The sequence below is a fragment of the Gorilla gorilla genome, chromosome 14, assembly GCF_029281585.2.
Source record: "Gorilla gorilla gorilla isolate KB3781 chromosome 14, NHGRI_mGorGor1-v2.1_pri, whole genome shotgun sequence".
In the NCBI taxonomy this organism is placed as follows: domain Eukaryota; kingdom Metazoa; phylum Chordata; class Mammalia; order Primates; family Hominidae; genus Gorilla; species Gorilla gorilla.
Window position 1 is genome coordinate 63,706,909 of NC_073238.2, and position 13,111 is coordinate 63,720,019.

Here is a 13,111-nt window from a genome sequence, read left to right on the forward strand (position 1 = left end):
CACACCTGTAATCCCAGCACTTTGGGAGGCTGAGTGGGGTAGATCACTTGAGGTCAGGAGTTCAAGACCAGCCTGGCCAACATGGTAAAACCCCGTCTCTACTAAAAATACAAAAAAAAAAAAAAAAAAAGCTAGGCATGGTATTGCATGCCTGTAATCCCAGCTATTTGGGAGACTGAAGCAGGAGAATCACATGAACCCAGGAGGCAGAGGTTGCACTGAGCTGAGATCATGCCACTGCACTCCAGCCTGGACAACAGAGCGAGACTTAGTCTAAAAGAAAAGAAAAGAAAAAAATGTCTCTGGACCAGCAGACTATTTGTTAGAAGTGCATATTCTTAGGGTGCTCCCTAGGCTTACTGAATTAGAACCTCTCAGGATGGGCCCAGCAAGCTGGGGTTTCACGACCTTGCGGGTGATTCTGGTGACCTTTAAGGCTGAGAACTGCCATTGTGGATGTAACTGTAGGAACAGTGGGGGCACACAAGGATTTACCAGCGCTCTGGGAGTCATGGAAAGGACCCTGTAGAGGCAGAGGTGATGAGGTGGGGCCTGAGGGGATCCAGGGGTTTGCCAGGCAAACAGTGGGAATGAGACAAATTTATGGGAAAAAGTGATGGAGACAGACTGCTGAGCCACCCCAGGAGCCCGCCTGGGTTTGGAGAAGCTCTGTGGGGCACTTTTGACCCAGATCTATAAATTCCCAGTCTTCATCCCTTAGCCTGAGAAATCAGAACTTACACTTAAACAAAAAATACAATGTCTTTCTAAATTTCAAAGAATGGGAGGATGATGGTAAGTTCATAATTTGCAAAAAAAAAAAAAAAAAGCTCTGCCATTTGTTTACTGCCTAAGTGGCCACAGAATATGCTACTGTGAGGGGAGCTAAGTGTAAGCATTTGCCTGGCTTCCTTCATCCCAGTCATGCAGAACATACGCAGGTGTGTGTATTTTAATTGTATTGCTGCTGAAGCTTTTTCTTTCCTTTTTTCTTTTTCAAGACAGGGTCTCTCTCTGTTGCCCAGGCTGGAATGCAGTGGTGCCTTCATAGCTCACTGCAGCCTTGACTGTTTTCTGTGCTCAAGCGGTCCTCCCCACCTCAGCCTCCCAAGTAGCTGGGACTACAGGCACGTGCCACCACGCCTGGCTAGTTTATTTTTTATTTATTTTTTGTAGAGACAGGGGTCTTGCTATGTTGTCCAGGCTGGTCTTGAACTCCTGGCCTCAAGCAATCCTCCTGCCTCTGCCTCCCAAAGTGCTGTGATTACAGGCATGAGCCACCGCGCCTGGACAAGTTAGCTTTATTTCTGGGTCAATGAATGGTACCAACACTCTATAAACATGAACTCTATCTTTAGTGACACTATGATACATAAATGAGCTTATTGCCCCTGAATGTCTATATCTAAACCCATGTAACACTTGGGAAGGAGAAAGAAGTGAGCCCATCTTGGGACAGGAGCTCCTTTGGTGAGTGTAGCACAAAGTGATTTGTTAGGGAAAGCACATGTCTTTCCAGAAGGACATGAGCCAGAACTTTCCTGGAATACTTCCCACCACCCCATGATTCTCAGAAATTGGGGTCCAGGCCAGGATGAATGAGAAAGAAACCACAGTTCATCCCAGTGCTGACACCCATACCCAGAGAGGCCCGGGCCCGGGATGTATCCCAAGGACAAAAGGTGGAGGGAGGAGGCTGGGGGGAGTTCACTTCCTGTGGAGTGAATGGAAACAGCCTGGCTCTGCCTAATGTGCATGAGGGGCTGGGGGTGGCTTGAACAGCTTGAAGTAGCTTGTGTAGTGTGTGCGCACATTCACAATGTTAGAAAAAAACAAAAACAAGAGCTAAGCGAGAAGTCTGAAATACTGTGGTGTATGATGCTGTTGAGTTGCAAGAAACGGAAGCTCGTGAGCCGGGAGGCTTCTGTGTGGCAGATCCTAACTCCTGACCAACTTTGTTTCACCCATGGTGATAACCAGCAGAGGTTCTCCAGGTTGTTTATTTTTGAACATGCTACAATTCATTAACAAATATTTGCCAGGGCTTAGCTTACCATGAGCCAGGCACTGTGAGGAGTGCAGTTACAGTGGTGAGGAAAACCAGACACAAACCCTGCCCTCGTGGAGCTTATCGTCTAGTTGGGGAGATGGACATACATCAAGTATTCATGAAAATGAATGAAAGGTACACAGAAAAGAACTGGCCTCCCAACAAATACAGGCACATGTTTTTTCAGTTCTTCCACTTCACAGAGATCTGGTACTATTATAATTATAATGGCACCATGGACTGCACTTAGTGGACCCAGAAAGTTCTACTGGTTTGGGTTTTTTTAAAGATATCCTACACGCTTAAGCAGGGAATCTTTTGGAAACCTCTGGAAGGAGAGAACAATCATATTAAACATGCAAATAGGGCTGGGCACGGTGGCGCACACCAGTAATCCCAGCACTTTGGGAGGCTGAGGCAGGTGGATCATGAGGTCAGGGGTTTGACACCAGCCTGGCCAACATGGTAAAACTCTGTCTCTACTAAAAATACAAAAAAAAAAAAAAAAAAAAAGAGAAAGAAACTAGCCAGGCATGGTGGCGTGGGCCTGTAATCCCAGCTACTCGGCAGGCTGAGGCATGAGAATCACTTGAATCCAGGAGGCAGAGGTTGCAGTGAGCCAATATCGTGTCACTGCACTTCAGCCTGGGCAAAAGAGCAAGACTATCTCAAAAAAAAAAAAAAAAAAAAAAAAAATTGGACCATGACCCTTAACCTCAAGATTCTGTGACTTGTCAGGGTGGAAAAAAATGTATGTAAATAAGTATAGATGTGATAAGCTTTAATAAAGAGCAGGGGAATTTAGAGAAACTGTACCAAGCATTAAATGTATTATTTTTAGTAACCAGAAATTCCTTCTATTGATGTAATTAAGATTTTATAGTGTTTGAGAGGCCAAGGCAGGAGGATCACTTGAAGCCAGGAGTTCAAGACCAGCCTGGGAAACATAGCAAGACCCTGTCTCTCCAAAAAGAAACTAAAAAATTAGCCAGTTGTGGTGGTGCACACCTGTAGTCCCAAGCTGCTAGAGAGGCTGAAGTGGGAGAATCACTTGAGCCTAGGAGTTCAAGGCTGCAGTGAGCTATGCTTGCACCACTGCACTCCAGCCTGGGTGACAGAGTGAGACACTGTTTCAAATAGAAAAAAAAATGCATATAGTACTTTACTCTCAGATATGAGTGTTTCTGTTGACCAGGAATTTTACCATTCCTGGTTCTCTTTGATGCAGAGGTGGCCTTGTGAAAGGACACAGTTTCTGCTGAGCTGAACACGCTTTAGTGTAATCTGATGAAGAACTTCTATGCTGGTTGCGGTATTGTTGGAAAGTGTTCTATTTTGCAGAAAAAGCACAAATTCCACAGAGGGCAACAGTTATCCATTCACTCCACAGCTATCTATTGCTGCATGACAGACTACCCCCTAAAACTTAGTGGCCCATGCCACTATTTTATTTTGCATGATTCTGTGAGCCAGGAATTTGGGCAAGATTCAGCAGAACAGCTCTACTCCCTGTGGCACCGGCTGGGGTCACTGACGGTTGTGTGCCACTGGTGTCAGTTGAGAGGGGGGCCCAGCCGGCACAGGGACAGTGAGGCTGGACCATCCAAGGGGCTTCTTTCAGGTTTCTGGCGCCTCAGCTTGGATGGCTGAAACAGCTGGCAGCTGGCCAGGGCTCTCCAGCAGGGTGGCCAGACCTCTATGAGGTGGCAAGGGCTCTGAAAGTGAATGCTCCACAAGGATGGGCCCAGCGTGTCCCCCTTGCATCATGCTGGCTCATGGATCACTGGCCAAGGCCAGTTTCGTGGCCACACCCAGAGTCCATGTGGAGGGGCCTGCACAGGACATGAAGCCAGGAGGTATAGTTCACAGGGGACCACAAAAGTAACGTTCACTGCAGGGACAGAGCAGATCACTGAAGGGAATGCCACTGGGAATTGAGCCCCATGTCCTGGCCCCTGAGCAGAGTTCTGTCCCCAAGAGCATTACTCCTCATGGAACTTTTCACCTCCCTCACACTTACGGCAATGCTAACAGTCACTACACACGGTTCTGAGAACCTTCAAATTGAAGCCCTCATGATGTTTCCTAAGAAGTTGCAGTTGTCCAAATCCACAAACCCAGATTTTACTTGGCAAGTCTGAGAGGTTCTGGGTAACTGTATTGCTGCACAAACATGGGTATTCCTGAAAGTTTAAAGATTCATCTTCAACATGCTAGGGAAAGCCACCATGATAGCTAGTCTAATAATGCCCAGACCATCCCCTCATTGATGAATGGAAGGCTCACATTTTAAGATGAATATGGGCCAGGGAGGTTTCACCTTTCTTGGCTGAGGTTGATGCCAAAGTGATAAACCTTGGTGCTTCCTGCCACCCTGTTCCCTGGGGATGGGCCAGAATCAGATGCCATCAGGGACCCTGCAGGCAATTCTGAGAATTCCTTTTAAGAAGACACCTGCAGGAAGGGTGAACCGCTTTCTAGCCCTTCTGCAGCCAGCCACTCCCCCTGCCTTTTGATGACACAGGTTCTGCATAAGGTGAGAGGGAGGACAGGGTGACATCCATTTCTTGTAAAAATGCCTCAATGAGAAAAGGGCCACATGCATTTCTTGTAAAAATGCATCAGTGAGAAAAACAACAGCAGCAGCAACAACAGCAAATATTTACTGAATCTCCTACTATGATCCAAGCCCCCAAATCAAGAAAATGTGAATGCTGATGTAAAAAAGGAAGGTATTTGTTCAAACTGCCTGGTCAGTGTTTTTGAAGAAAACGGAGATCTCCAGAGACCCCTTTTTTGGTCCTAAGTAGCAAGCAAACGAGTTCATTAAATGTGTACTGTTTATTTGTGATGTCTCCAAGCAGAGTAGTTGGCTCTCGTTATATAACTGGGAGAATAATCAATGATTTATGCTTCTGACAGTCTTATAATAGCCATTTACATAATGGTCATGTGTATTTGTGACTTTAATACCCTCTGCGTATAGCCTTACTATTTAAATGGATTACACCATTTTGCTGTTGTGACTTTGCTTGTTTAATCATAGCTAAGACTTTTCTGAAGTCACATACTTTTTCCATTATCACAGTGAGGCGTTGGCAAGAAAGTGGGGGCTTGCTGGTTACACTTGCTGAAAATAAATCATGCGTTTATTTGGACTCTCAAGATTGGAGCTCTGAATTCACATAGTCCAGTGTTTATGCACAGAGCACCATTGGCATTGCCATTGATTAGGACTGGCATGACCACTGCCAGAGGTTTAGCAGCCCTGGCACACATCCACCAAATGCCATTTCAATCACTCAGAAATTTCTACAACAACAGAAGGCCCCCCACATGTTGGGATAGTGGGCTGCCCTTGCTTGAGCACAGCTGATCGATCCAACCACTGGTCAGCAGTTGCATCTCCTCTTCAACACTCCCCTAAAGGGACAGATCAGCCGGGCTCTGCTCCAGCATCCCCAGCGATGAAGAAGTCACCACCTCCTGAAGCCACATTGTTATTTTTATGGAGTAAACTCCTCCCCCATCACCCCCCTCAGACCTTGTCTATAACACAGGCCTCTTTGTGTCTCCTCCCCTACAGGAATGCCCTGGAGTACTTGAAAGTAGCCATTGTGTTCCTGCTGTCCTGTGACAGCCTCCCACCTCTCCTGGAAACTTACTGTGTCATTGTAGCTAGGTTTGCATTTTACAGTGAAGCATTTTTTACTTCACCTCATTAAATGTTTACACTTTGAAGCAGGGATTAGCATTTCCACTGTACGGATAATGAAATGGAGTCAGGTTAAACGACTTACCCAAGGCTACACTGCTAACGATTGGCAGAGTCAGAACATGAATCTGCTCCAAATTCAATGCCTTTCATAATTTTCCCAATATGCACTTCATTTTTTTTTCTTTTCTTTTTGAGACAGAATGTCACTCCCATTGCCCAGGCTGGAGTGCAGTGGTGTGATCCCGACTCACTGTAGCCTCGACTTCTTGGGCTCAGGTGATCCTCTCAACTCAGCCTCCCGAGTAGCTGGGACTATAGGGGCACACCACCACACCTCGCTAATTTTTGTATTTTTTGTAGAGATGGAGTTTTGCCATGTTGCCCAGGTTGGTCTCAAACTCCTGAACTCAAGCAGTGTGCCCACCTCGGCCTCCCAGAGTGCTGGAATTACAGGCGTGAGCCACCTCGCCCGGCACAATATGCAATTCGTTTTGTCCAGCCTCTCCCTCTGATGTCTTCGTTCTTCCCATTACAACTCCGCATGTCTCCTGTGGTGGAAGGCATCAGTGGCCCCAATTTTTCACCCTTCCCTTTCACATGTTTTGCCAGTTCCATCAGCAGGTGGAACTTGTTTCCCCTTGCCTGACTTTGTTTTCAATAGAATAAGGTGGAAATGTCCTCGTGTGAGTTTCGACATTAGGCTCAAGAAGCCTGTGTGTTTCCACTTTGCGTTTCTGCCATCACCAAACATCCGGAGCAGAGCCACCCCAGCTAGCCCAGCCAAGATTAGGTGACTCCCAGCCACCCCACAGACTTAGGAAGAAAACATTGGTTTTATTTAAGTTATTGCGTTTCAGGGGGCTGGTTATGCTGCAGTTGCTAAGCAATACATTTCTCCAACTTTCAAAAAGCTTCCCTTTCCCCACGGGGTTCCTTTCCCTTCATTACTTGGAAGCCCGTGCTAACTTTCTCAACATCCTCCTCCTGTTTATTCCACAAACCACTGCTGCCTTTCTGCTCCCCCTCCCCGTGGGAAGGTGCTCCCCAACTCCTAGTGGCCTAACCCTGCTTGGGCCCTGGGCCTTCAGTGTGCAGCATCAACTCGTCCTGAACCTCTCCTTTTTTGGCTTCATAACGCTTACCTCTTGTCGGCCTCGACCTGTTCTTGTGTTCCTTATCTCTCTCCTCTCCTCCCACGGCTCTTCCTGGGCCCTCTCACCTCTTTGCTTCCTCTCCAGGGCCCCCATCCTTTCCCAGGACCTCGAGGACCACCAAAGTGCTGACAACTGTTCCCAGCCTGCGTCTCTTCCCAGGTGCAGCTGTGTATGCACGCCCCTAGACGGCTCCCCCGGGGGCCTGATTCACAGCAATGATCACCAGCACGTGAAGAAAGACTGGCGTAGGGGAGAGTGGCCAGGGCTCCCGCCAGAGAGGTGTTGCAGGAGTCCAGGCGAGAAGCGATGCGGCCCAACAGGGCATTAGGGTCACCAGAACCCCCTGTCTGGGCACCCATGCTTCTACCTGCAGAGCTGGAGTTTTGTTTGCAGACCTTAGTGTGGGACTTCACATTTATCCTTATTAAATCTAGGCATGGTCAGATTGCACCCAACACTGCAGCTTGTCCTACCGCTTGCTAATTTTGTTTCAGACACTAATTAGGCGTCGCTCTCAGAGACCAGGGTCACTCAGGCATTTGATCAATGTGTTACTTGTGTCCCATCCAAGTCATCGATAATGTTGAATAGAAAGGGCCCAGCAGGAGCACAGTAAAGACTGTTACTTGTTTTAGCCACTAGAGGGCTGCATGTCCCAGAAATTGATGCAGGTGCTGCTTAGAAGTGAAACTAGGAAATGTGAGCACTGTTGGGTTCTCTGGGGTTTGGAGTTTCCAGGGCGGGGGCACAGAGGAGAGTGTAGCACACTGGGGAGCAGCAGATGGTTGTAGCATTCATGGGCAAGCAGAGGGAGGAGTAGGGGGTTGGCAGAGACCACGAAGGGCTTTAGGAACACTTCTGGGGAGCAATAGGGAGCCATAGAAGGACTTTAAGCAGAGGCCACACGATCATATTTGCTTTTTTTTTTTTTTTTTTGAGACAGGGTCTCTCTCTGTCACCCAGGCTGTGGAGCAGTGACACGATCACGGCTTACTGCAGCCTTCACCTTTTGGACTCAAGTGATCCTCCTGCCTCAGATTCCTGAGTAGCTGGGATTACAGGTGTGCACCAACACACCTGGCTAATTTTTTTATTTTTATTTTTGTAGAGACAGTTTCCAGGCTGGTTTCAAACTCCTGGGCTCAAGCGATCCTCCCACCTCAGCCTCCCAAAATGCTGGGATTACAGGCACGAGTCACTGCGCCAGCCCCTATTTGCATCTTAAAGCAGTCACTCCAGCATCCGTGTGGAATGGAGGGAGGAAGAAGGGAATTGGATGGCTGCTGGTTGGTTCAGAATGAGAAATGATAAAGGTCTAAGGTGACATCTGAAGGGAATAAAGGAGGGGACAGAGGAATGTAAGTGAACTGAGCAGAATGAGGGCAGAGTAGCAGGGGACAGAATGGCAGGAGCCACCCAACAGGAGGGGAGGGGGAGGGAATGGGAAGGAAGGGAGGGTCACCTGGAAGATGTGAGGGGGCCAGGGAGTCAGGAGAGAAAGAGGAAAGTGAAATTGTGCTTTGTAAAGAATGAGTCGTACATTCACTCACGATAGAGCATTTACTATGTCGCAGACACTGGGCTAGACCCTGGGGATACATTCATGAGGGAAACAGACACTGCCCCTGCCCTGGAGTTTTGCACCCTAGTGGAGAGACAGCCGGTATTTGGGGCGGGAGGCTCCTGTGCTGGGCCTGGGAAGCCCAGAAGTGGGTATTTAAGCTGAGAGAGCAAGGATGAGAAGCAGCAGCCAGTGAAGAAGGCTGGGAAGACTATTCCCAGCAGAAGGAACGGTATCAGGGAAGGCCCTTTGGGAGGGATGGAAAAGCAGCCAGGCTTGCTGGACTTGTTGCAGGAGGAAGGCTCGGCCTGATCCTGTGTGCTTTAAGGACAGTGGTCAGGGCTTTGGGTTTGATTCTGTGCAGCAAGGGAAGCCACTAGAGGGTTTGGGGGCAGGAGAGAACCATGACCAGATGCGACCTATGAAAAGATCACTTTGGATGCTTGCAGAGATGGGGTGCAGTCCAGGTGGGAGCCATGCAGATGCAGAGAGCTGCTCAGATGGGACACAAGTCTCAGAAGCAGAAATGCTGATGAATTGGCTGCAGGTGAGAGGCAGAGAGAACTCATGTGCCTTCCTGGGTTTCTGGCTTGAACAACTGGGGGGATTTCAGGGGCATCAGCAGAGCTGGGGAAGCCAGGTGCAGGGAGTGACAGGAAGTCACATGCCGTGTTTTGAACTGTACCTTGGAGAGAGGGAGCCTGAGAGGCATCCAGCCAGCAGGTGAGTGCATGCATGAGCTTGGAGATTGCCGAAGTCGGCCCGGAGCCACAGAGGTGGGAGCCACGGTGGGGCACGCACAGACCACAGACCTGAAGCCTTGCAGGAAGACAGGGAGATGGAGAGGAGATGCGCAGGAGACTGAGTCCAGGCACAACGGTGCTCGGTGCTCGGCTCTGAGGCGGAGGCTGAGCTGAGAGAGCACAGGAGGGTGTGGTTGCCTGGGCAACAGGAGAGGAGAGGGCCTGGAGAAGAGGCCACCCGCTCTGTCACCTGCTGCTGAGGGGTCAGATGAGCACAGGAAATCGCTACTGGATCTGGCGGCTCTGAGGCCCTGGATAGCCCTGGGAAGAGCATCTTCCAGGGAGGTGGGGAAGCCAGAGATGGGTGGGTTGTGAGGTACATCACAGGTGAGGAGGTGTAGCCCATTCGTGGAGAAATTGGAGAAGTTTTGCCCTGAAGGAGGGCAGAGAGACAGAAAAGGGGCTGGAGGGGCAGCTGAGGGATAAATGGTGCTTTTTTGACGGGTGACGCACGTCTTGTGCAGGAACTACCTGAAAACTTGTGAAGACATTAGAAAGAAGAGCCAAGACCCAAGAAGGGAATTGAAGGTGCGAGGGAAACCGTCACGCCCGCCCTGCCCTGGCCTTCTTATCCGGGTGCCTGTTCCCTGGCTGCAGGTCACATGCCACATCTTGATTCTGATGGGCATAGCACATTGACAACTGAACAAAGCCACCCGGCTTGGAAATGGTCGCTGGTCAAGGTGAAGGACACGCCTGGTGCTGCCAGATGCCACCAGGCAGCTGCAGGCACGCCCTCTTCCTTCCTCCCACACCCTCGGTAGCACAGAGCCTCATTCATCCAGGCCAGCAGGTCACAGCCATGGGAATGTCATGCTCAGTTCCCAGGGAAAAGGGCAGAGGCTTTTTCCCCTGCAGAAGAACCAGTCTGCACCTAGGGCCTTGCCCATTTTCCCCAAGAGTCCTGTGATTATATAAGCATCATCTGTCCCTGATGCTGGGGTCCTGGTCAAGACTTCCCCAGGGCGGGGCTGGGGTGACACAGCTAGACCCTGGCCTGGAGTTCAGCCACCCTTTGTCCTGATGGCACTTTATAAAAACACTGTCAGCCTAGTCTCTGGGATAACAGGGTTACAAGCCTCTGAATCACTAACTGGCCCTCAGAACTAACTAGATTAAATACAAACTTTGGGATGATATTGCGTGCACCCAGGCCAGGTGGAGACCTAGACTGAGCATGGACACTGCCATGGAGAAAGGACATGGGAACCGTGGGGTCCCCCTGCTGCCCAGCCACCCCCACACCTCGGGTTGAGGTGGGATGTAGGTTACAGATAAGGTTAAAATACAAATGGAGGCAGGTGAAAAGTTGGGTGGGTCCGGAGGTTTGAATCGCAGCAAGGAATGGATCGCTTCCTCTTCATCCAGACCTCAGCTGCTCCCTAAATCTCAGTGACCCCCAAATCGGTGCCTCTGGCCCACGTCTTTCTTGAGCCCCAGACTCATTTGTCCAATGGCTGCCTGGACATCTCCACGCCACATCTCCAGGCACAGGACACTCGTGTGCCTCTGCCCCCCATCCCGGGCTCCCTGTCTTGGCTGAGCACATCCCCTTCTACTCAGGTCACCCACGCCACAGGCCCATGTCCTCCAGAAATGGTTCAGCTATGCCTGGTCAATAGTAAATCCTAAGTATCTCCCAAGTTCTATGGCTGCTGCCTCTGGGCTGTGGGTTTGAATCCTGCACCACCATCTGCTCACTATATAATTGGGCGAGCAACCCTCTCAGTCCCTGTTTCCATGCCTGTAATATTGGGATTGTGAAAGATGTCATAATCAGAATGGAGCCACTTTTGTTAAAAACAAATCCTGATAAATAGAGCCAAGGGAAGGCCATGAAGAGAAATATTCGCATGCATAAATGCCTAATAACAAAAACTACCATGGCAGACTATGAAAACTGCAACCTTGCACAAAAAATGCTTCTAGGAGGACACCTGCCCAGTAACTGCCTGTCCAGCCTTGGACTGGTGTCCCTCTTGCAATTAACCCTTGTAGCCAAGGATCATTACTTCAAAGCAACAATACAGTCCTCACTTTCCTTCACCTTTGCCTTCCTTCATCTCCCTGAAGGCACACGTGCTTTTTACTCTGGCAGGCAAACTCCCTGGCAGTGCCCTATTCCTGAGTAAACATCACTTTCTTTGAGAGCCACTCTCTGGTTATTTAGGTTGACAGGATAATCACAGTACGCGCCTCATAAGGTGGTTCTGAAGACTGATGTTAATACTCTAAAGCATCTGGAGGGGGACTGACAGCAGCACCGAGTTCGCGCTGGCTGTTACCAGCTGGCGCTCATCATCCCACCCTCCCTCATTGTTCCCCCTCCAGGGCCGGCTCCAGAGCTCTCCCCCACCAGACACACAGGTGTTCAGGTCACTTCCTGAATAAAGGCCAGCCGCCTTAATGATGGCGTCAGACCCTTAGCTGGGCATTCAAGGCTCCCTCCTGGCCCTCTCACATCCCCACATGCCCCAGACAAAGCGCACACGCCTCGTCATTTTCCAGCCATGCTTCGTGCCCATGGCCCTCCCTGCAGTGGGAATCTCTCGCTCTGGTGACGGGGCTAATGTGGGCGCCGAATCTGAGCCCGGCACGTCACCTACTTTACCTCATTGGTTCCCACAACAATCCTGTGAGGCAAGTCCTCTTTTGGCCTGTTTCCTGGAAGCTCGGTGATTCTCAAGAGGGAACAGCTAGCCGTGGAGCCAGGATTTCAGTCCAGGTGTGGCTGATCCCAAAGTCCAGGTGGTTCTAGTTAATCCAAACAAACCTCTCATGAGTAGATGACATTTCAAAGGAAAAAGGGACCTGACGTCTCCGAGATGGGAAAGGATGGTAGCAGGGTGTATGTCAGCATCTCCCCAGGGCAGAACACATCTGGCAGCATCTGCAATGTCTGTTTTGCTAAGCATGAGCGTGTTTCCACAATTCCCTCTCTGGCAGGTGATGAATTAGAGTTGGTCCCAAGAGCACATCGTGTCAGCTGTGAGGGGAGGTGAACTGGGGCAGGCCCGGTGTGGTCGCAGCTGGCTGGCATTGTCAGAGATCTCTGGCTCCCCTTGTTGTCAGGGTTCCCCATTCCCTGCACCTCCCCCTTCAGCTTCACCACTGTGGGCCCAGTATGGGGGGCTCTGCACTGAAGGGTGCCTGCCCTTCTGTAGGTCCGCCATGTCCTCGGGGTCGGCAGTGGGATCTGCCCTTCCCCCCGGGCTCCTCACCTCCTGTCTATCCTCCCTTCTCTGCTGACTTGGCCCCAGTGCCAGCTGCAGGGGATGGACTTACAAAGGCCTCTGATTCCCCTGCCCCACGAGCTCCACCATCACAGGAGGCCTACAGTAACCTCGGTGTGTCACTCGGTGTCCTGTCCCAGGATCCATCCCTAACCAGCAAGGAGAATGAATTCAACAGATGTTAAATGAACAAATAAATGAGTAGTTGAATACATATTTTTGCTTTACAGCTTTAAATATCAGAACTAAAACTAAAAGTGATCTTATTTTTTCCAACCTTCCCTAAAGGATAAATTATTAATGTATATTGCAACATATTCTCCAAAGGGACCCTATGATCACAGTATTTTAAAGTAACACAGATGGCTCTCAGTGGAGTGATTAAATTGCATCTGTGTTACATTGGTTGATGGTAAAGGGGTTGCGGCTTTTTGTGTGTTTTGATGGCGACTTTATTTTAGGGTATTGTAACTGCACATGCTCCTCCATGAGGAGGAAGTGATGAGGGAAGGCGGGGACCCTGGCAGGTATTGGATGTGCATCCACCATGAACTTCAGCCTCTGTAGCCCCATGGTGCTGGGGCCACTGGGA